The sequence below is a fragment of the Betta splendens genome, unplaced genomic scaffold (assembly GCF_900634795.4).
Source record: "Betta splendens unplaced genomic scaffold, fBetSpl5.4 scaffold_29, whole genome shotgun sequence".
In the NCBI taxonomy this organism is placed as follows: Eukaryota; Metazoa; Chordata; class Actinopteri; order Anabantiformes; family Osphronemidae; genus Betta; species Betta splendens.
The window spans coordinates 233,977-258,251 of NW_026577848.1; the positions used below are offsets into that span (position 1 = coordinate 233,977).

Here is a 24,275-nt window from a genome sequence, read left to right on the forward strand (position 1 = left end):
CCAACGAGCCCCTCCCCCCTCCGCCCAGGGCGGGTGGAGGGAGGAAACAGGAGGAGGGCTCGAATCTCCCCCCCTCGCCCGGGTGATGAAGCAGGGTGGGTGGAGGGAGGACATCAGGAGGAGGGACCAGCGCCGGAATCCTCCTCGTCTGCAGAGCCGTGGCTGTGTTGCCCCATCCCGTCCGGGGACGGGGCCTCAGGATGTGCTGCGTGAAAGTCCCTAATGAGGGACTTGTCCAGTATGTCCCGGGCCGGCACCCAAGAGCGTTCGTCCGGCCTGTAGCCCTCCCAGTCGACCAGATACTGGAAGCCCCGCCCCCGACGTCTGCAGTCGCGGAGGTCCCGAACCGTGTAGACAGGCCCTCCGTCCACGATCCGAGGAGGAGGAGGCGGTTGATGAGGAGGAACCATGGGGCACGATCTGTAGGGCTTGAGGCGGCTGATGTGGAAAGTGGGGTGGATCTTCATTGTCCTGGGCAACGAGAGCCTCACAGAGACAGGATTAATGATTCGGGATATGGTATATGGACCAATGAATTTCGGAGTCAACTTACGGGTCTGGGCCTGCAACCTGAGGTCCCTGGTGGATAACCAGACCTGATCGCCCACCTTGTATTCTGGACCCGGTGTCCGCTTACGGTCGGCCGCCCGCTTGTACTGGTCCCGTGCCCGCAACATGGTGCGCCGTGCCTGCAACCATGTGCGACGGCAACGCTGGACCAGGGCGTGCGCCGACGGGACGTGGACCTCTTCCTCCAAGGCCGGAAATAATGGCGGCTGGAACCCATAGGCGCACTGAAACGGGGTCAGTCCGGTGGAGGCGCAGGGCAACGTGTTGTGGGCGAACTCCACCCACACGAGTTTGCTGGCCCATGACCCCGGGTTTCTGGAGGCGAGGAGCCGCAATCCTACCTCCAACTGCTGATTGGCCCGTTCGGCCTGTCCATTGGACTCGGGGTGGTACCCTGACGATAAGCTAACTTCAGCCCCTAGGAGAGAACAGAACTCTCGCCAGAATCGCGAGACGAACTGGGGCCCTCGGTCCGACACAATGTCTGAAGGGAAGCCATGGAGCTTAAAAACATGCTCGAGCATGGCTTGGGCCGTAGCCTTGGCTGACGGCAACTTGGGTAGGGAAATAAAGTGGGCTAACCTGGAGAAGCGATCTACCACCGTCATGACGACTGTCTTCCCCTGGGAGGGTGGTAGACCGGTGACGAAGTCCAGGGCTAGGTGTGACCATGGGCGGTGCGGTACCGGCAGAGGACGCAGCAGACCGGCCGGTCGCTGATGCGACGCCTTGCCCATGGCGCACGTGGGACATGCGGCGACGTATTCCTGGACGTCCCTCTTCACCGTCGGCCACCAGAACCGTTCTCCCAGCCTAAACAGAGTGCCAGCTACCCCGGGATGTCCACTTACTAATGAGGCGTGAGCCCACTGGATGACCTCTCCCCTGAGGTCGGGTGGCACGAACAGCCGGTTGGGCGGGACGCCGCGTGGGGTTGGACGGTCCCGGTTGGCCTCCCGTACCCGGCGCTCCACCGACCAGGTGACTGCCCCCACCAGGCATCCGGGTGGTAGGATGGACTCTGGTTCTGGTTCTGCTGGATCCTGCTGCGCGTCATACAGGCGAGACAGAACGTCAGGTTTCACATTCTTTGATCCAGGACGATACGACAGGTGGAAATTAAAACGACTGAAGAACAGTGCCCATCGGGCCTGGCGAGAATTCAGCCGCTTCGCCGTTCTCAGGTACTCAAGGTTCTTATGATCCGTGTATACTAGGAAGGGCTGGTCTGCCCCCTCCAGCCAGTGTCTCCATTCCTCTAGGGATACCTTTACCGCGAGCAGTTCTCGGTCCCCGATGTCGTAATTCCGCTCCGCGGGGGATAGCTTGCGGGACATGAAAGCACATGGGTGGATCCTACCGTCCGTGGGATCCCTCTGGGACAGCACGGCCCCAACTCCGGAGTTGGACGCGTCGACCTCCACCACGAACTGCCGCTGTGGGTCGGGCATCCGTAATACGGGTGCCGTGATGAAACTGCGTTTCAGCCGCTGAAACGCCTCCTCTGCCTCGTCTGTCCACTGAAAAGCAGTCTTACATGAGGTTAGCGCGTGCAGTGGGGCGGCAATACTGCTGAACCTCCTGATGAACTTTCGATAAAAATTTGCAAATCCTAAGAAGCGCTGCACCTCCCTCCTGCTCTGTGGGACCGGCCACTCCTGAACTGCCTGGGTCTTGGCTGGGTCCATTTCGATCTTGTCCCTGCTGACAATGAATCCTAAAAACGAGACCTGGTCTGCATGAAACTCACATTTCTCTGCCTTAACGTATAATCGGTGTTCAAGTAATTTCCTGAGGACCTGACGGACATGAGCGATGTGCTCCTCCTCGGAGCGGGAAAAGACCAGGATATCATCAAGGTATACAAAAACAAAGTCATTGATCATGGGACCGAGTACCTCGTTTACAAACGCCTGGAAGACCGCTGGTGCGTTGGTCAGACCAAAGGGCATGACGAGGTACTCGTAGTGTCCATTCGGGGTATTGAAGGCCGTCTTCCATTCATCCCCCTCTCGGATCCGTACCAGGTGGTAGGCGTTACGGAGGTCCAACTTGGTAAAGTGAGTTGCTCCTGCTAGCAACTCAAACGCGGAGGATAATAGGGGAAGAGAGTAGGAGTCTCTTACAGTAATGTCATTGAGACCCCGGTAGTCAATGCAGGGCCGCAGGGAACCGTCCTTCTTCCCCACAAAGAAGAACCCTGCGCCCGCAGGAGAGGATGAGGGACGAATGATACCTGAGGCCAAAGCGGAGTGCAGATATTCCTTCATAGCCCGGGTTTCCTTGGGAGAAAGCTGATACAACCTCCCCTTGGGCGGTGTGGTCCCTGGGCGCAGGTTGATCGCGCAGTCATGTTTCCGGTGGGGCGGAAGAGAGGTCGCACGAGCCTTGCTAAACACTGCGCGAAGGTCGTGGTAGCAATCAGGGACTCCCGTCAGATCGGCCTGCTCGATCTCCTCACCGGTTGTCGCCGTTGCCCCTGCAGGTGCCTGTTGGGAAACTGCGGGCTGAAAGCAAGTGTTCATACAGTCTGAGTCCCATCGGCTCACCTCCCCCTTGCGCCAATCCAGTGTGGGGTTGTGCAGCCTCAACCACGTGTGGCCCAGTACCACCGGGTGGTAGCATGACTCCACGACTAAAAACGTGATTCTCTCGGTGTGAGCGTCAGAAAAGGTCATTATTACCGGCTCGGTTCGATGGGTAACTCTCCAGAGCCGCCGTCCGTCCAGCGCGGCCGTCTCCACGGGGGAAGCCAAGGGGATTGCCGCGATGCCTAGTCGCTCCACGAGGCCGGCGTCCATCAGGCTGGCATCAGCTCCGGAGTCAATGAGGACCGCCTGCTGGACGGATCGGGTACTGGAGACTAGTGTTACAGTCGGTAATGAACGAGCGGAGGCGCTACCTAAAATTGTTCGGCTCACCGCTACCCTCCGCGCTAGCGATGAGCCATGTCTTTTAGCGGACAGCGCAGGGCAAGATGTCCGGCCTGACCGCAATACAAGCACAGTCCATGGGAGCGTCGACGCCGCTTCTCCTCTTCTGTCAGCCGTGCGCGACCGATCTGCATCGGCTCCTCTGGCGGCGGTCCCACTTCCGGGTTCCGAGGAGCGGACTGGCCGCCAGGCTCACGTTGCCCCCTCCTGGGGCTCGTGGTGCGAAGTCGACGGTCCTCCCGCAGCTTTTCCTCTCGGTGATGCTCCCGTTCGTTGCTCCCCAGCCTGCGGTCAATTTGTATCGCCAGGGCGATCAGAGCGTCCAAACTGCTGGGCAAATCCCTCGCCGCCAAGCAGTCCTTGACCCGCCGAGAGAGTCCGCGGATAAATACATCACCCAGTGCGGTGGCGTCCCAGCCTGCTTCTGCGGCTAGCGTGCGGAACTCGATCGCGTACTTCGCCGTCGATCTACCGCCCTGCCGAATGTTCACCAGCCGCTGAGCCGCTTCGCGTCCCGGGGTGACTTCCTGGAAGATCTGTTTCAATGCGGTGGCAAAGGCGGCGAAGGTGCACACGCAGGAAGAGCCGTTTTGCCACTCCGCTGTCGCCCATGCTTCCGCGTCCCCCGTCAGATGCGAAATAGCGTATGCCACTCGAGCGCGCTCCGAAGGGAACGCGGGTGAATGTAGTTCAAAATGAATCTCACACTGCGTGAGAAATGCTCGACAGTCTCCTGACTCACCAGAGAACCGTAGCGGGGCGCCCAGCCTGGCGTCTGGAGCGACGGCCAAGGGAACCGTTGCGGCCAAAGGCGCAGCCGCGGCAGTGGCGCTCGGGGTCGGTCTCGTCTCTCCCGTCGAGCTCTGAGTTAGGCGATTCATTGCCTCAGTTAATCCTGCCATCGCCGTCTCCTGTCGCAAAACACACTCGGCCAATCTCTGGAGAGCGGCGTTGGTCTTCTCCTCCTGCTCTGCTGCTCGTTGCTCCTGAGCCATGAGCTGTGCTCGGAGGTTCTCTGCACCGGCGGAGTCCATTTCTGGCCAGATTGTTCTGTCAGGCTTGGGCAGGTGTCGGACCCACATGCACGGCGCAGAAACGCAGATGTGATTAAGTGCAGGTTTATTCGGTGATACAGAGTCAGACGGTCCAGGTCATACACAGTTCGTTCCAGTAGGCAATACACAAGGAAGCAGGCAATCTCAGAGTCAAGGTCCAGGCAGGGTTCGGTACACGAGCAGACTTGGCAACAGTACAGACAAGGGTCAGGCAAAAACTCACGGTCAGATTATCAGGCACAGGTCTTTCACAGGTAGCAGGATCAACAGGGTTCAGGCAAGAATCAATGGTCGAGGCGGTCACGGTCAAAACACGAATGGCAACTATAGAATGCTGGAAAGAGTACATGAACTAACAATCTGGCGGCTAGTGTCTGTGAGAGCTGGAGGTTAAATACTGAGGAGTGATTGCTGATTACGTACAGGTGTGAATACTGAGAACCGGAGAGTGACAGGAAGTTTAACAAAATAAAACCGGATGTGACATGTAACATGAATCATGACACATGATGCATCATAATAGTTTACATACGGTATGGATCAAACTGCTATCCACTGTATGAGGGAGACATTTACACTATCCTCGGATCCCCCTTTCAGACCCACTTCCTACAGTGTTGAAGCTTGTCTAGTGAAACTTTCTTATGTCTTCAAACCAATATTGTAAATGAGTCATTACCAATGTCATAAGAGAAATGTCAACAGTTGGTGTTAGTTGGAGAAATGAAATGAGGCATGTCTCATACTGGACAACCCAGCGATCTTATCAGCCAAGTCCTTCGCATTACTTTTAGCACAGTCAAGCACTGAGCATCAGTTGGAACATTTGCCAGCAGAGTCAGTGAATTGGAAACTTTATTTTGAACTATTCTCTATACCTTTCCCTTGCCTGGTAATATTGGCATCCTCCCACCAGCAGGGAACCATCGTGGAAACGATCCTCCAACCAGGGAAATCCTCCCACCAGCAGGGATCCATCGTGGAAACGATCCTCCAACCTGGGAAATCCTCCCACCAGCAGGGATCCATCGTGGAAACGATCCTCCAACCTGGGAAATCCTCCCACCAGCAGGGATCCATCGTGGAAACGATCCTCCAACCTGGGAAATCCTCCCACCAGCAGGGATCCATCGTGGAAACGATCCTCCAACCTGGGAAATCCTCCCACCAGCAGGGATCCATCGTGGAAACGATCCTCCAACCTGGGAAATCCTCCCACCAGCAGGGATCCATCGTGGAAACGATCCTCCAACCTGGGAAATCCTCCCACCAGCAGGGATCCATCGTGGAAACGATCCTCCAACCAGGGAAATCCTCCCACCAGCAGGGATCCATCGTGGAAACGATCCTCCAACCTGGGAAATCCTCCCACCAGCAGGGATCCATCGTGGAAACGATCCTCCAACCTGGGAAATCCTCCCACCAGCAGGGATCCATCGTGGAAACGATCCTCCAACCTGGGAAATCCTCCCACCAGCAGGGATCCATCGTGGAAACGATCCTCCAACCTGGGAAATCCTCCCACCAGCAGGGATCCATCGTGGAAACGATCCTCCAACCTGGGGGGCCTGTCCCCGTTTAATCCAACCCTGGAAACCTCCCACCAGCAGGGATCCTCCAACCTGGGAAATCCTCCAACCTGGGGGCCTGTCCCAGTTCATCCAACGTGAAAAAAAAAAAATCCTCCAACTTGGAAACTTCAGTGTCACAAAATAATTTTTGTGGAATTACAGCCTGTCCTCTAGCTGCAACTTCAGTGCATTCTTGTCCTGCACAGACGTTGTCACAGACTGCTGCATAGCAAGTTTGTCATCCTGCAGACTGTTTACTGATGCAGCATCAGTAAGTTTGTCGTCCTACACAGTGCTGTTTGTTCTCCTGCTGCAACTTCAGCCCGTTATCACCCTTCCACCACTTCAAAGTCTGGTTATGCACAGACTGGCGCCGCAGAAGTCTATTACACCTTGCCTTACTTTACCTTCCTGGGACTTGTCAGACATGAAAATGTTTGAAGAAATGTTTTCATCCTGCTGACTGTCATCCTTCACAGATATAGGACTGCTTTACAGAGCAGTTTGTTAGACTGCTGTCCTCCTGCTGCAAGTCACACTGCCTTTTTGGTGCACAGACTGTGTCACTGACTGCTGCACAACTCTTTTCCTGATGCAGCATCAAAACGTTTGTTGTCCTTCACAGACTCTGGTACTGCTTCACAGAGATGTTTATTAGTTGCAAGTCACAATGTCATTTTGTTGCACAGATTTTGAGACTCAAAGATCAGTACGTTTGTCGTCCTTCACAGAGCTGTTTGTGTTCATGCTGCAACTTCAGCCCATCTTCACACTCCTACAGCTTCACAGTCTGTTTTTGTACTGAATGGACTGTGTGCAAACAGACTGGCGCTGTAGCACTCTGTTTATCCTGAAGCATTGAACACCTTACTTTACCTTATCTTACCTTCCTGGGACTTGTCAGACTGCTGCTGCATGTAGAGAAATGTTTTCATCCTGCTGACGGTCATCCTTCACAGACATAGGACTGCTTCACAGAGCTGTTTCTTTGAATGCTGTTGTCCTGCTGCACCATCACACTGCCTTTTTGGTGCACAGACTGTGTCACTGACTGCTGCACAGCGATCTTGTCATCCTGCAGACTCTTTTCCTGATGCAGCATCAGTACGTCGTCCTTGACGGAGCTGTTTGTCTTCATGCTACAACTTCAGCCCATTTTCACACTCCTACAGATTCAGAGTCTGTTTTTGTACTGAATGGAATGTGTGCAAACAGACTGGCGCTGTAGCACTCTGTTTATCCTGAAGCATTGAACACCTTACCTTACCTTATCTTACCTTCCTGGGACTTGTCAGACTGCTGCTGCATGTAGAGAAATGTTTTCATCCTGCTGACTGTCATCCTTCACAAATAAAGGACTGCTTCACAGAGCTGTTTTTTTTTTTAGATTGCTGTTGTTCTCCTTTTGCGGAATCTTTTTTCATCCTACTGACCGTTTGTCCCGCTGTTTGTCATCCTTCACAGACATAGGACTGCTTCACAGAGCTGTTTCTTTGAATGCTGTTGTCCTGCTGCACCATCACACTGCCTTTTTGGTGCACAGACTGTGTCACTGACTGCTGCACAGCGATCTTGTCATCCTGCAGACTCTTTTCCTGATGCAGCATCAGTACGTTTGTCGTCCTTCACGGAGCTGTTTGTCTTCATGCTACAACTTCAGCCCATCTTCACACTCCTACAGCTTCACAGTCTGTTTTTGTACTGAATGGACTGTGTGCAAACAGACTGGCGCTGCAGCAGTCTGTTTAACCTGAAGCGTTGAACACATTACCTTACCTTATCTTACCTTCCTGGGACTTGTCAGACTGCTGCTGCATGTAGAGAAATGTTTTCATCCTGCTGACTGTCATCCTTCACAGATATAGGACTGCTTCACAGAGCTGTTTCTGAGAATGCTGTTGTCCTGCTGCACCATCACACTGCCTTTTTGGTGCACAGACTGTGTCACTGACTGCTGCACAGCGATCTTGTCATCCTGCAGACTCTTTTCCTGATGCAGCATCAGTACGTTTGTCGTCCTTCACAGACTCTGGTACTGCTTCACAGAGCTGTTTTTTTAGATTGCTGTTGTTCTCCTGTTGCAGAATCTTTTTTCATCCTACTGACTGTTTGTCATCCTTCACAGACATAGGACTGCTTCACAGAGCTGTTTCTTTGAATGCTGTTGTCCTGCTGCACCATCACACGGCCTTTTTGGTGCACAGACTGTGTCACTGACTGCTGCACAGCGATCTTGTCATCCTGCAGACTCTTTTCCTGATGCAGCATCAGTACGTTTGTCGTCCTTCACGGAGCTGTTTGTCTTCATGCTACAACTTCAGCCCATCTTCACACTCCTACAGCTTCACAGTCTGTTTTTGTACTGAATGGACTGTGTGCAAACAGACTGGCGCTGTAGCACTCTGTTTATCCTGAAGCATTGAACACCTTACCTTACCTTATCTTACCTTCCTGGGACTTGTCAGACTGCTGCTGCATGTAGAGAAATGTTTTCATCCTGCTGACTGTCATCCTTCACAGATATAGGACTGCTTCACAGAGCTGTTTCTGAGAATGCTGTTGTCCTGCTGCACCATCACACTGCCTTTTTGGTGCACAGACTGTGTCACTGACTGCTGCACAGCGATCTTGTCATCCTGCAGACTCTTTTCCTGATGCAGCATCAGTACGTCGTCCTTCACGGAGCTGTTTGTCTTCATGCTACAACTTCAGCCCATTTTCACACTCCTACAGCTTCACAGTCTGTTTTTGTACTGAATGGACTGTGTGCAAACAGACTGGCGCTGTAGCACTCTGTTTATCCTGAAGCATTGAACACCTTACCTTACCTTATCTTACCTTCCTGGGACTTGTCAGACTGCTGCTGCATGTAGAGAAATGTTTTCATCCTGCTGACTGTCATCCTTCACAAATAAAGGACTGCTTCACAGAGCTGTTTTTTTTTTTTAGATTGCTGTTGTTCTCCTGTTGCGGAATCTTTTTTCATCCGACTGACCGTTTGTCCCGCTGTTTGTCATCCTTCACAGACATAGGACTGCTTCACAGAGCTGTTTCTTTGAATGCTGTTGTCCTGCTGCACCATCACACTGCCTTTTTGGTGCACAGACTGTGTCACTGACTGCTGCACAGCGATCTTGTCATCCTGCAGACTCTTTTCCTGATGCAGCATCAGTACGTTTGTCGTCCTTCACGGAGCTGTTTGTCTTCATGCTACAACTTCAGCCCATCTTCACACTCCTACAGCTTCACAGTCTGTTTTTGTACTGAATGGACTGTGTGCAAACAGACTGGCGCTGCAGCAGTCTGTTTAACCTGAAGCGTTGAACACATTACCTTACCTTATCTTACCTTCCTGGGACTTGTCAGACTGCTGCTGCATGTAGAGAAATGTTTTCATCCTGCTAACTGTCATCCGTCACAGATATAGGACTGCTTCACAGAGCTGTTTCTGAGAATGCTGTTGTCCTGCTGCACCATCACACTGCCTTTTTGGTGCACAGACTGTGTCACAGACTGCTGCACAGCGATCTTACGTCGTCCTTCACGGAGCTGTTTTTCTTCCCGCTGCAACTTTAGCTGGCGCTGCAGCACTCTGTTCATCCTAAAGAGTTGAACACCTAACCTTACCCATCTGGGACTTGTCAGACTGCTGCTGCATGCAGAGAAATGTTTTCATCCTGCTGACTGGCATCCTTCACAGACATGGGACTGCTTCACAGAGCTGTTTCTTTGAATGCCGTTGTCCTGCTGCACCATCACACTGCCTGTAGTGGAAGGCTGATGGCTGAGGCTTTGAAACAACACATGGCACAGTGGCTGTCTGAATCAAACATATCACTGTGAACACACGTTAACTGCAGGCAATGACAAGGAAATCAGTTCTGGTCAGGTCCAACCTTTTTACCTTGAGGATTTTGTCGGCTATTGCAGAAGTCTGCTTGTGTGTCACCTAGAATTCAGTGGAATCCAAAAACACACATTAGCAGCAGAGAGACATAAAATCATAAAATATTAATAAGCTGTACAGTATATGTCACTTTAACTAGGGCAGTTTAAATGCAGAATACCAATTTTATCGTTACATTGTAAACAGATGTAATAATGATGATTAAAGGCTTTCTTTCTTTCTTACAATGTACAGAAAATGTAGGAGGGGAGATCTCAGTCTCATCTGCCACTGCAGGAGCCTGCTCATGCGTCACCTGAAATTCAGTGGACATACAAAAACACACATTAGTTGCAGATAAATATCATGCTTACAAATGAATAGCTGTAGAGGCTGTACTGGATGCAAATGATCACTGAAAAATAATTTACAGTCAAACCATAACTTTAATGGTGTTAATGAATCTCTCAGTGAACCCTTTGTAAATTGAGCATTATCGCTAAACAATAATTTAGATCAACAATTTAGATTACAGTAAAACAACGTCAGTGAAAAATGTTGTTCATTTTATTAAAAAGACCCTGTATGTAAACTCCATCTGCTTTTATCTGGATTCACTTTTATTTAAAAACACGGTGATTAATCCATATAGTGTGATATTTTTGTGAATCAATGACCTAAATTAAGGCCAATTGGTTGACAAAGCTTCTACAAGTTGTACACATATCTTTACCAAACAGAGACAGCACAGGATTCATTCGATTCAACTTTGCAGCCAGGTTAGCCAACAGGGACAAGAGTTTCAAGTTAGCATGTCAGACAATATTTGATTCCAAGATAACTCAATACACTCACGTTTGTGGTAGATGCCACTGCTTAGCTAGTTAGCACGGGTAAGTGTGTCGTGTTTAAAATGTATCAGAGCATATGAAAGCGATAACTCAGGGCGATGCACGTTTGCAAGTGACTCCACGGCTTAGTTAGCTAACACGGGCTAACCTCGCTTTAACGTGGCCAACGGCAAATATTCGACGTCAGAGCTTAATTAAAACATATTTGCAGCACATATAAACACTGAAACACGAAGTGGCTCACCCCGCTGCAGTTCCTCTTGCGATCCTGTGTTGTCACATGCTCAACTGGACGCTTGCTGCCTCCCTGCCTGAGCTGTGTGGCGTCCAATCGATGTCGGCCTCGGGTGAAACTGGACACTGTCCCGTGTCGACTTAGTGCAGGGGGGGGGTGCCTGTGGAATGTGTTTTATTGCCCTTTGTCCTGAAGCTGCACGCACCCAGCATATTTTACCGTATAACATCAAGCATGCCCAAAAGTGTAAAGAAAAAACCCGAAATCCCCCAAAACACGGTATCTTGTATCTCTTTCATTCATTCATTCCACTAAGTTTTCATAACAGGGATTTATTAACCTCTCTCAGATCAGGCATCAGTGAGTCACTCGCTTTTTAGTCGACGTCAGAGATTGATTAAAACATAGTTGCAGCAGATATAAACACTGAAACACGAAGTGGCTCACCTGTGTTCTCAAATGCAGCCCGATGTCCCGACAGGGATCACAGCGTCTTCAGCCCTGGAGTTAAACAGAGAGTCACTGACGTTGACTGCAGCCGAAGACAAGGAAATCACTTTTCTGCAGGTCCAGCCTTTTCGGCTTGAGCCGTGCTGCCCTGAGCAGTGTGGCGTCCAATCGATGTCGAACCCACGTGAAACTGGACACTGGTGTCCCGTGCAGGGGGATGTCTGTGGAATGTGTTTTATTGTTCTTTGCCCTGAAGCTGCACGCAGCCCAGCATATTTTACCGTATAACATCAAGCATGCCCAAAAGTGTAAAAAAAAATTATACACTGTATTTTACAGCATTTTCAGATTTTTTTTCTTAGAGTTTACTGGTTTAAGGATGGGTTTTATATATATATATATATATATATATATATATATACACACACACACACACTCTATTCTCACCCTCCGCGGGTGGTCTCATCCACTTTCCAAGCTCGGGTCCTCTACCAGAGGCCAGGGAGCTTGAGGGTTCTGCGCAGTATCCTTGCTGTTCCTAGAATTGCACTTTTCTGGACTGAGATTTCGGATGTTTTTCCAGGGATCTGTCGTAGCCACTCCTCCAGTTTGGGGGTCACAGCCCCTAGTGCTCCGATCACCACAGGCACCACTGTGGCCTTCACCTTCCAAGCCTTCTCCAGTTCTTCTCTGAGCCCTTGGTATTTCTCTAGTTTCTCATGTTCCTTTTTCCTGATGTTGCCATCGCTTGGTATTGCCACATCCATCACTACGGCTTTCCTCTGCTCTTTATCCACCACCACAATGTCTGGTTGGTTCGCCATTACCATTCTGTCAGTCTGGATCTGGAAGTCCCACAGGATCTTGGCTCGCTCGTTCTCTACCACCTTGGGAGGTGTTTCCCACTTTGACCTTGGGGTTTCCAGTCCATACTCCGCGCAGATGTTCCTGTATACTATGCCAGCCACTTGGTTATGGCGTTCCATGTATGCTTTGCCTGCCAGCATCTTACACCCTGCAGTTATGTGCTGGACCGTCTCTGGGGCCTCTTTGCACAGTCTACACCTTGGGTCTTGTCTGGTGTGGTAGATCTGGGCCTCTATGGCTCTGGTGCTCAGGGCCTGCTCCTGTGCAGCCAGGATGAGTGCCTCTGTGCTGTCCTTCAGCCCAGCCCTTTCAAGCCATTGGTAGGATTTGTTGAGATCAGCCACTTCAGTTATGTTCCGGTGGTATATATATATATATATATATATATATATATATATATATATATATATATATATATATATATATATATATATATATATATATATATATATATATATATATAGCAAGGATACTGCGCAGAACCCTCAAGCTTCCTGGCCTCTGGTAGAGGAGGAGTAGAGGACCCGAGCTTGGAAAGTGGATGTGACCACCCACGTGGGGTGAGAAGGGAGTTTTTTTATATATATATATATATATATATATGTGTGTATATCCTATTAGTGTGTGTGATGGTAACAGTTCAGAGTGACTGTTTTGCAACCTTTGTATTTTGGCAGAATTGTTCTTTCTGGCATAGAGTCAAGGAAACATGAGTTATGACTTATCTTACATATTTGTGGCAACTTTTTTACTTTTTACAGCAGTTCTGTGTTAGGAATAATGGATTATTTTCTCTCAAATCATGTCCAATAAATTCACAATCATTGATTTAAATTTTAAGGCTGTGTCTGTTTGACTTCTCTTAAAAAGTTGATATTATGAAACAACCAAAAATGTTGAGTTATTAGTATCATTTCATACTTTGATAGATCTTTTTATTTATTCATCTTAATGTTTACTTAATGTTTAAACTTAATATCTGTCTCCCGAGAAGACTGCAGTCTTTTGGAGTGAGGGGGCAACTCCTGAAGACCTTTTATGACTCTGTGGCGGCATCAGCCATCCTGTACGGTGTGGTCTGCTGTAGCAGCATCACAGTGAGGGACAGGAAAAGACTGGACACGGTCATCAAAAAGTCAAACTCTGTCCTGGGGTGCACTCTGGACACGGTGCAGGAGGTGGGTGAGAAAAGGGTCCTGGCTAAACTCACATTCATCCTTGACCAGGACTCTCACCCACTGGAGGACTCACTGTCTGCTCTGGAGAGCAGCTTCAGTAACAGACTGATTAACCCTCACTGTGTAAAGTGTTGCAGATCTTTCCTACCTGCTGCAATAAGACTGTACAATCAGAACTGCTAACTACCTCCCACTACATTCACTCAACCACTGCATCGGTGGTTACCTAGTAATCTCCTCAGTACAATATTTGTGCAAACTCTGTGCATTATTGTATATCTATTTTATATTTACACAATGTACAACACATTTTTCTGTGCAACATTTGTGCAAACCAGTACAAGACTTATATTTATTACTGTGCAATAACCTTTCCAATGACCTCATACCTACTCTACCTGTACTGTACAGCCTTGAAAGTACAGTACTACGTGTATGTTGTAAATTTGTTCCTGCTTACTCTCCTATCTTGCTCTATATGAAATATATGATAAATATATTTCACAAATGCTTGTTGGATTTAAAGAAGAGGCTGGATGATGGTGAATTAGTCTTTTTGTTGAAAACTTGAGCTTTAAGAATTTAAGTGCTGTCTGTTACTGCTATGCAACCGCAGAGCGTTAGGCAAATGAGGGCCCAGTTCCCCTTTTTGTTAAACAAAAGGCCCATTTCTCTTTTTAGAACTAGTGTCTAACTTGGATAAGGAACAAGGTGACCCTTGAGTAACACATGACCCCCAAGTGCACGGACAGAGTTCCTCTTGCCCACCTATTTTTGCAGACTTAGCTAAACTGAAATGTCAACTGTCTAAATATTTATGAGCTTGTGGTTTGTTTTCTGAAAGTTAGGATTAGGTAAGTCTAGAGGATGGCTGGGAGGTGGTTTATGGTTGTCTTAAGCAACCGAGATGAGAGGAGATGTTTTAGAGAACTTTGGTGTGTCCACAACGGCCAAAAAGATCCTTATCACCATGCTTTCCTTTGTTTGAACGTACAAAGTTGAATTACACATACTCACCTGCGTTACTTCTTTTAATCTGTGCAACATGCATATAGGCTATGTCCAGCAGCTACAATTAGGTGTCATCATTATTGTATTACATTTTTAAGTGTTACAATTGTTTAATTAGTAATGTCAAGATTAAGCCATTTATAATTTGATTTTGCTTACATTTATTATTTGTGTATGTTTTAGTGTTTACTTGGTGTTACATAAAGACAAGACCAGTCATCATAAATAACATTTCATTTGTTACAGCGTTTCAAGGGACCACGCATAAAACCTTAATAATATATGCATTTAATATTGCTGTTAACCATTCTGACTTCTCTGCTTATCTGAGTGCCAAAGTGATCGTTACATGTGTACTGTGTTAAGGCGTGATGGTACTTAAAAGTTAGTTAGAGACAAATACTCTATTCGCTTGTTCAAAGCCATCACACACTTAGGTCTTAACCATTCATTGTCCTTTCACTCATTGATTCATTTATCGCTGATCATCTCGTTCTGATTGTTTTCTCATTTTCTGTTCTGTTTATCTGAGTATTTCCATATTGTGTTATTCATATATCCAGTAGTGTTAGATTAATAAAATGTTAAAAGGAATCTGGTTTTGTGTGCATTGTTCTTCAAATTTAAGCAGAGGTCACTGAACCGCGACAAGAATTCACGACATAAGAGACTGATTTGGTTTTATCACAAGAAAGTTGTTATTGTTGTTCATAAATAGTAACTCATTGAATCGACATCTGGTGTTGACTAGATCGATACAAGCATGGTTTCAGCCTTAAAACAAACCTGGTGCCCCAACTTGGAGTAATATTAATGTTTCTGCATTAATATCAAACTATTAATAATTTGAATCTGCTACAACATTTAAAAAAGAGAAAATCTTGCTTTACCTGCAAATAACGCACAGACACTGAAACACGAGTTTAAAGACATTTTATTTTTATGTGCATTTCCATATGCCACAGCTATCTGTGCCACCAACGTGAACAACACTCTGTTAATCCTTTGTTCCCTGGAGTCACTTTCTGACCAGAACTTTATCTTCCTCTGTCATGCGAGCGAGTCCATTCCATTCCTTGTCCTGTAGCATATCGTGAGCCAAAAGTCTCTCGTTGTCACGGAAGGCCAGCAGTCTAAACACTATCCTCTTCACCACATTATGTCAGGAACTCGGGCAGGCGGCGAACCCACATGCACAGCACGGAGGCGAGAGTATAATCAACAGAAGGTTTATTATCCAAAGGCACGGTCAGACGGTCCAGGTCATACACAAGATGGCTCGGCAACAGTACAGGCAGGGAACAGGCAAAACTCACGGTAAGTAGATAATCCAGGGTCGGGCAGGATACACGATGCAGACAGGAACAAAACACGGGAAACATGAAACACGGGGACTCCGGAAACTAGGGACGCTCAGCTCAGGGATTCACAAGAAACACGAACACTCATGGGACTCGAATACGACAATCTGGCAAGTGACTACGGGAACAGGAGGTGACTAAATACACGGGTGAGTGATTACTGATGCAGCGCAGGTGAGGATAACGACCGGGTGAAACAAGAACAGCTGTGACGTGACATGACTCGGGAGTGAAGCTAGAACACAAAACAGAGACCGGGGGACTACCAAAATAAAACAGGAAACGGAACCTGGAACCAAAATAAGACAAGGAATCAGCTAGAACAAAAACACAGATCATGACAAGAACAAAAACACAGATCATGACAGTACCCCCCCCCCTATGGCGCCTTCCACGGCGCCTACGGAAGCCCCCCCCCCAAACCAGGGCGGGCGGAGGGTGGTCCCAGGCGGAGGGACCGAATCCCTACCCCTCAAGGTACATGAGCAGGGTGGGTGGAGGGAGGACCGGGGGAGGGCCAAAACAAGAGTCCACAACAAAGTCCGCGACCAGGGAAGACATGAAGTTCAGAGATTCCGTCACGGAGGGTGACGGCGTGGCGAGACCCTGCTCAGCAGCCGCTGAGCCAGGGTGGCACTCTTAGTGCCCTTGGGCTGGACCGATGTCCCCGGGGACCACCCCGAATGGCAACGTCCTCCAGGCGGACGCTGATCCGAAGGGCTGAGGAGTCGAGGCGGGCGTCGCCGCAGGAGGCAGCGCCATCCGGGCAGCAGGAGGCGCCGAGGGCAAGGCCACCAGTCCGGCGGCCGAGACAAGGACGAGGCAGGGACCAGCGGCGTCCTCCTTGGACCACCGCGACGAGAGGCGGGAACCAGCGGCGTCCTCCTTGGACCACCGCGACGAGAGACGGGAACCAGCGGCGTCCTCCTTGGACCACCGCGACGAGAGCCGGGAACCAGCGGCGTCCTCCTTGGACCACCGCGACGAGAAACAGGAACCGATGCAGGTGCGGCCGGAGCCGGGCCGCCAGGAACCGATGCAGGTGCGGCCGGAGCCGGGCCGCCAGGAACCGATGCAGGTGCGGCCGGAGCCGGGCCGCCAGGAACCGATGCAGGTGCGGCCGGAGCCGGGCCGCCAGGAACCGATGCAGGTGCGGCCGGAGCCGGGCCGCCAGGAACCGATGCTGGTGCGGCCGGAGCCGGGACGGGCGCGACCCCCTCCTGGAGGTCCGCCGGGACTACGACGGGAGCGACCCCCTCCTGGAGGTCGGCAGGGACTACGGCTGGCGCGACCTCCTCCTGGAGGCGCGCAGGAACTGCGGCTGGCGCGACCTCCTCCTGGAGGCGCGCAGGAACTGCGGCTGGCGCGACCTCCTCCTGGAGGCGCGCAGGAACTGCGGCTGACGCGACCTCCTCCTGGAGGTGCGCAGGAACTGCGGCTGACGCGACCTCCTCCTGGAGGTGCGCAGGAACTGCAGGTGCTGCCTCCTCCTGGAGGCCGGCGGGCGCTGCGGCTCCAAGGGTGACGGGGACTGGAACGACCGCTACAGGGCCGACGGGAACGGGGAATGGAACGACCGCTACAGGGCCGACAGGAACGGGGTCAGAGACAGGGGTGACCTCTACTTGGCCTACGGGAACGCCCTCAACTTGGCCTACGGGAACGCCCTCTACTTGGCCTACGGGAACGCCCTCTACTTGGCCTACGGGAACGCCCTCTACTTGGCCTACGGGAACGCCCTCAACTTGGTCGACAGGGACAGGAGCTGGAACGACCTCAACTTGGTCGACAGGGACAGGAACTGGAACGACCTCAACTTGGTCGACAGGGACAGGAACTGGAACGACCTCAACTTGGTCGACAGGGACAGGAACTGGAACGACCTCAACATGGCCGACAGGAACAGGAACTGGAACGACCTCAACTTGGTCGACAGGGACAGGAACTGGAACGACCTCAACATGGCCGACAGGAACAGGAACTGGAACGACCTCAACTTGGTCGACAGGGACAGGAACTGGAACGACCTCAACATGGCCGACAGGAACAGGAACTGGAACGACCTCAACTTGGTCGACAAGAACTGGAACGACCTCAACATGGCCGACAGGAACTGGAACGACCTCAACATGGCCGACAGGAACTGGAACGACCTCAACATGGCCGACAGGAACTGGAACGACCGCAACATGGCCGACAGGAACTGGAACGACCTCAACATGGCCGACAGGAACTGGAACGGCCTCTGCTTGGCCGACAGGAACTAGAACGGCGTCCTCCTCTGAGGAGCCGACAGGAACTGGAACTAGAACGGCCTCAATATGGCCGACGGGAACAGGAACGGCGTCCTCCTCTGAGGAGCCGACAGGAACTAGAACGGCATCCTCCTCTGAGGAGCCGACAGGAACTAGAACGGCCGCAACATGGCCGACAGGGACTGGAACGGCCGCAACATGGCCGACAGGGACTGGAACGGCGTCAACTCCGGAGCTGGCATGACAACTTACGACTGCCGAGCTCGACGGGGAAGACGACGGGCCTGATTGGGTGGGGTTAACAATCGTCAGACGGGCGGTGCCCTCTGACGGGGACAAGGACGGAACTGGGGTCTGGGCAACACACGACTGATCTGGGGTCTGGGCGACACACGGCTGATCTGGGGTCTGGGCGACACACGGCTGATCTGGGGTCTGGGCGACACACGGCTGATCTGGGGTCTGGGCGACACACGGCTGATCTGGGGTCTGGGCGACACACGTCTGATCCGGGGTCTGGGCGACACACGGCTGATCTGGGGTCTGGACTAGGTTCGACTGGGCTGGGGCCTGGAGACGACAGGGCTGCACCGGGGCATGAGTAACACACGGCTGAACTGGGGTCTGGACTAGGTTCGACTGGGCTGGGGCCTGGAGACGACAGGGCTGCACCGGGGCATGAGTAACACACGGCTGAACTGGGGTCTGGGCAGCGCGCGGCCTGATCTGGAGACTGAGCAGCGCGCGGCTGATCTGGAGACTGAGCAGCGCGCGGCTGAACTGGAGACTGAGCAGCGCGCGGCTGACTTGGAGGCTGAGCAGCGCGCGGCTGACTTGGAGACTGAGCAGCGCGCGGCTGAACTGGAAACTGAGCAGCGCGCGGCTGAACTGGAAACTGAGCAGCGCGCGGCTGACTTGGAGGCTGAGCAGCGCGCGGCTGACTTGGAGACTGAGCAGCGCGCGGCTGACTTGGAGACTGAGCAGCGCGCGGCTGACTTGGAGACTGAGCAGCGCGCGGCTGAACTGGAGACCGAGCAGCGCGCGGCTGAAACTGGAGACTGAGGGCCGCGTGAGAGCAGGAAATCCTCCCAGGGAAACAACCATGGAGCTGGGCAGGTTGGTGTAGGCACGACGATCCGACGGGGCGGGGAGAAGGAAACCGAAACCATCGGCGGTGCGACTGGCGCTGGCGTGGTACAGAGCGCGTCGCTTAACTCGTCAAACTTCGCGCACAGTCGCTCGTAGAGGCGATGAACGCTGGGGTGATCTAACGCGGTGTCATCGTCCTCCAGCGTCACTATTGCCACCTCTACGGCGCTGCGCTGATCCTCCGAGTTACTAGCCCGTCGGTAATCCTCCGCAAGGATCTTGAAATACTTATGTAGGTCGCTGGGTAGCTCGGCGCAGGTAAACTCCATACTTCCGCGGGAGAGTTATATTTGCCGTAAAAAAAACAAGGGAAAAACAGTCACTGACCTGACCGGAGGTTAAGTGCTGGCTGGGTCCAAGTGTGGCCAGATTGTTCTGTCAGGAACTCGGGCAGGCGGCGAACCCACATGCACAGCACGGAGGCGAGAGTATAATCAACAGAAGGTTTTATTATCCAAAGGCACGGTCAGACGGTCCAGGTCATACACAAGATGGCTCGGCAACAGTACAGGCAGGGAACAGGCAAAACTCACGGTAAGTAGATAATCCAGGGTCGGGCAGGATACACGATGCAGACAGGAACAAAACACGGGAAACATGAAACACGGGGACTCCGGAAACTAGGGACGCTCAGCTCAGGGATTCACAAGAAACACGAACACTCATGGGACTCGAATACGACAATCTGGCAAGTGACTACGGGAACAGGAGGTGACTAAATACACGGGTGAGTGATTACTGATGCAGCGCAGGTGAGGATAACGACCGGGTGAAACAAGAACAGCTGTGACGTGACATGACTCGGGAGTGAAGCTAGAACACAAAACAGAGACCGGGGGACTACCAAAATAAAACAGGAAACGGAACCTGGAACCAAAATAAGACAAGGAATCAGCTAGAACAAAAACACAGATCATGACAAGAACAAAAACACAGATCATGACACATTACACCCTATCAAATTAGGCATTAAAGTCTCTGGGTTGCAGGGGATTGAGCTAGGTGCACTGGGGTGGTCTCTGGGACACAGAGTTCTTAAAATAATCTGGTAAGTGGACTCTTTCTTATTACACGGAGAGAACACAATTCTGCCTTCCATCGCATCTGCCATCATCACTCCCAGGCTCCACATGTCAATGGCACTGGTATATTCAGAGCATCCGGAATCGACAAACAATTCGGGGGCTCTGTACGGCTCTGTCACTGCAGTTGTACTCATGCATTTCGCAGATTGTCTGGAGAGGCCCATGTCAGCAACCTTTATCGTAAGATTGTCTGTCAAAAGCACATTAAAAGGAGTCAAATCTCGATGGATTATATTCTTCCGATGCATATACAAGAGAGCATGAGCGACCTGCACGGAGAAATGAGCCACAAACCTCACCGAGATTGGCTCAACCTGGCCCTCCCCACTGTAGAACGTCAGGCCGTGTCTGTTGTGTATTGCTTGACTCAGCGTGTAGGGCACAAAGGGCATTAGCATGATTATCTTTCCATCATCCACAAAACAGTCGTGCATCTGGATCACATAAGGGTGACCCCGTAGTGCCGCTAGACAAGAGAGCTCTCTCACGGTTGCATTTGATATGCCATGATTGTAACGTTTAATGGCAAATTCCTGTCCAGTTTTCAAAGACTTGACTTTGTATACGGTTCCATGGGCACCTTCACCGATAACACATTGATCCATCAAGTAATTTTCCATTCTCGTGGATGTTAAGAGTCGTGGTGATGTTTACTCGGAGTGATGTGGCTCTGAAGAGTCTTTTGTCAAGAGCTTCAACTGATTTTAAGTGTGCGAAAAAGTGTCATTTATCCAACCGAGAGACGACAGTCCAAACACTGGTCTTTCCCAAACCAACATGTGTGTGTGTAAGGTGTAGACCTGTTACGTGTACTATGTTACACGTTAAAGGCCGCATCTGTTAATATAACATTACGCCTTCCTTATCGTTGTAACTTTGATAATGAATACACTTGAACTGAATTTAAGTGTATGAAAAGTGCGATTTACCAACCCAGTAGCATACACGCACAAAGCATATTCATCCAACTTAGCAGCTTCCAAGCCTGGATCCAACCACAAATCATTTGTACAACTGAGGTAGCAAAGGGCACGTTTTTAACAAAATGTGCGTCTTGTAGTTTTGTCTTTCTGTTGTGTAATTAGCTAAAGTCTGAGTCAAAATTACGTTTGCTTACACTTCATATCATTGAAAGCTCAGCTGTTGGTGTTAATTAATGTACCTATTAAAAAAAGACTCTTTCTGAACCTGTCGTTGTGCATGTGAGACTCGGCCATTTTGTGAGTTTTTTGTGCTTAAAAAAAACAGTTTTAACCGATTGTCACACATTTGTGTATGGTGGTATGTAAGAAGTCTACATTAAATTGAGCTTATACTTTAATTTAAATGTTGTTTTGTTTTTGTTTTATTGATTCTGTACCTTTGTAATATTAATGTTTTCCTCGAAGTTTACACGTTGCAATTTTAATAAATTCCTTTACATTTTTCACCTCTACACACGCAACGATGTTTGTAACACCTAAGAAGTCTACATTAAATTGAGTTTATATTTTAATTTAAACTTTTTTTTTAAAGAAAAGCTGACTGAATGCTTTTGGTGACTTCAGAAATCCCCTGCTCCTTTGAATTCTTCTCCTTAGCTAATAAACTTATTTTTTGTATTGTATCCTTTATTCTTTACAGGGACAAATCCTGGCAGATGGAATCATGTAGGAAGGACACTGCTGTTTTATTGTACAATTCAAAAGTCTGACAGCATGCAAGTTATAATTTAACCTGGACACTTTATGTGTCGTACTATATGCGTGAGATGTAGAGCTGTTACACATACTTTTATTTCAGCACAAAGTACAGTACTACGTGTATGTTGTAAATTTGTTCCTGCTTACTCTTCTATCTTGCTCTATATGAAATATATGATAAATATATTTCACAAATGCGTGTCGGATTTAAAGAAGAGGCTGGATGACGGTGGATGGACAGTGACATTCCAATACAAGGAATAACGTCAAAGTACTGTGTACTTGTACTGCATAGTTTAGGATTTATTAGCAATTATAGGTAACATCTATCAATGTAACTTTACGCATTCCCTTTAATTTCGATAATGAACAAAAATGACTGTGGTACATAGTGCCAGACTCAGACTTTTACAGATAGTTTCAGCATACCCATTTACCACACACTTTATTGTTTCTATGCAGTGTTGTGGTGGCGTGTTTAGGCACGGAAAGCTTACTTCATCGGTTAATCAGTCCACTTTGTCTCTGTTTAGAGAAAGCCCAGCAAAAAAAGCTTGCAATCTGAGGAAAGTAGAGAACAGGTAGTCCACGTTTCTTTTCATTGTCTTCCAGAGGGCGTTAAAGTCATACTCAACAGTTCCTTCACTCACAACCCGCTTCATCTTCTCAGAGCATTTGGGATTGACCTCAATCTTAGTCTGATATTGTAGACTTTGATCCATCTCCACGGTGAGCCATAAATCATAGTCATCCTTGACCATTTTTGCGGGATCAGTCCACGGACCTTGGAAACTCTCACCCGCAGCTTCGCGTACAGCTTGTAGGAACCAGTTGCACATATCCAGACTCTTACGCATAAGGAGCGAGTGCGTGTAGGGCTGTGCGCGTGTGAGATGTAAAGTGTTCTTAATTTTTTGGTCTCCTTCAACGGACAAGGATACTTGAAATCTAGTATAGCTTGAAATCATCACGGTGTAAGTTATCTTGAACTTAACGTCTGCTTTAGACTGCTTGATCATTTCCTGGAACATTGCACGAGCCTCCTCTTCTGGGATCAGTTCATCTGTGATCAGTTCATCTGTGAACGTTTTGTCCATTATTAAGTATCTTCCACTTGCCATTTCAGAAGCCACGACTTTTTAAAAGGAAAGAGTTACTCGAGAGATGTGGCTCTGAATGAGTCTTTTTGTTGAAAACTTGAACTGAATTTAATTGCATCAAAAGTGTGCTTTATATTCTGTGTTTAGATGGGCAGCCCATCCAAACACAGAATATTCATCCAACCTAGTAGCAGCCTGACAGCGTTCCAAGCCTGCATCCAACCACAATTCATTTGTCCAACTAAGGTAGCAAATGGCACATTTTTAACAAAATGTTTTACCCAACTGGGGAGGAGTGTGACCAACCACGCAGAGTGCAGTAAGGGTTTAAAAGTCAGGATTTGAAAGGTTAATTAATTGTCTGCTGTTGCCATGACTCAACTGCAGAGCCTGTCTAGGTTCAGGTTCACCTTTGAGGACTGGGTCACTCAAGATGAACGGCGTATTAAGGCCAGATTAACCAAGGAAACGTGCAAGTATGCTATAGTGGTGAATCATGACAACAAACTCGTGGGGTTTGTCAACGCTAACAAAAAAAGACTTGTGTCCAAAATTCGAGACTGTATGGATAATCAACCCAAAATTGAGACAGTTCACAAAATGGTATTGGATGTTGACGCAGACGCGGAGCACCTAGCCATGATCAACGGTGGAGGAAAATTACTACTACGTGTAGGATCACCCATGAGTGGAAAACGACGTGTGGGAAAGAAACTGAAGTTTGCAAAAGAAGTGCAGAGAAAACTAGGGAACGCATGCACTGATGTGAGTGGAACGCGCGGCGCTGAAAACAAGAAACGTTGTGCAGTAATATTGAATGAAAGGAAAGAAGTGGCACCTCCGTCTGCACAGAACTCTGCAGGTGGTGATGTGAGTAAAATAGAGATGAGCCGGACATATTTCAAGAAAGCGCTTTTAAGGCGTTTTAATGAGTCAAACTTCGCGACATAGAGCACGAGTGGAACCGACAGAGCACATCTCAAACGCCTGGTTAGTTTCAGGTGGACGCCCCCCCCCCCCCAGCGAAACCAGGCCA

At 49.6% G+C, this 24,275-nt stretch overlaps 1 protein-coding gene across 16 annotated transcripts in view; it reads right to left on the bottom strand.

Annotated features, from left to right (window-relative positions):
• LOC129603759 (uncharacterized) overlaps positions 1 to 24,275 on the bottom strand; it is a 54,902-nt gene that overhangs the window by 12,530 nt on the left and 18,097 nt on the right. For 2 of the 16 annotated variants that reach the window (XM_055506722.1, XM_055506724.1), the window contains exons 2-5: positions 11,111 to 11,182; positions 10,262 to 10,331; positions 10,034 to 10,078; positions 9,757 to 9,919 (exon numbers count right to left, since the gene is read on the bottom strand). The exons of 2 other annotated variants lie outside the window; for them this stretch is intronic. The gene's annotated coding sequence lies outside the window, so the exon portion shown is untranslated. 12 more of the 16 variants (XM_055506721.1, XM_055506720.1, XM_055506725.1 and 9 more) reach the window with 12 other exon arrangements.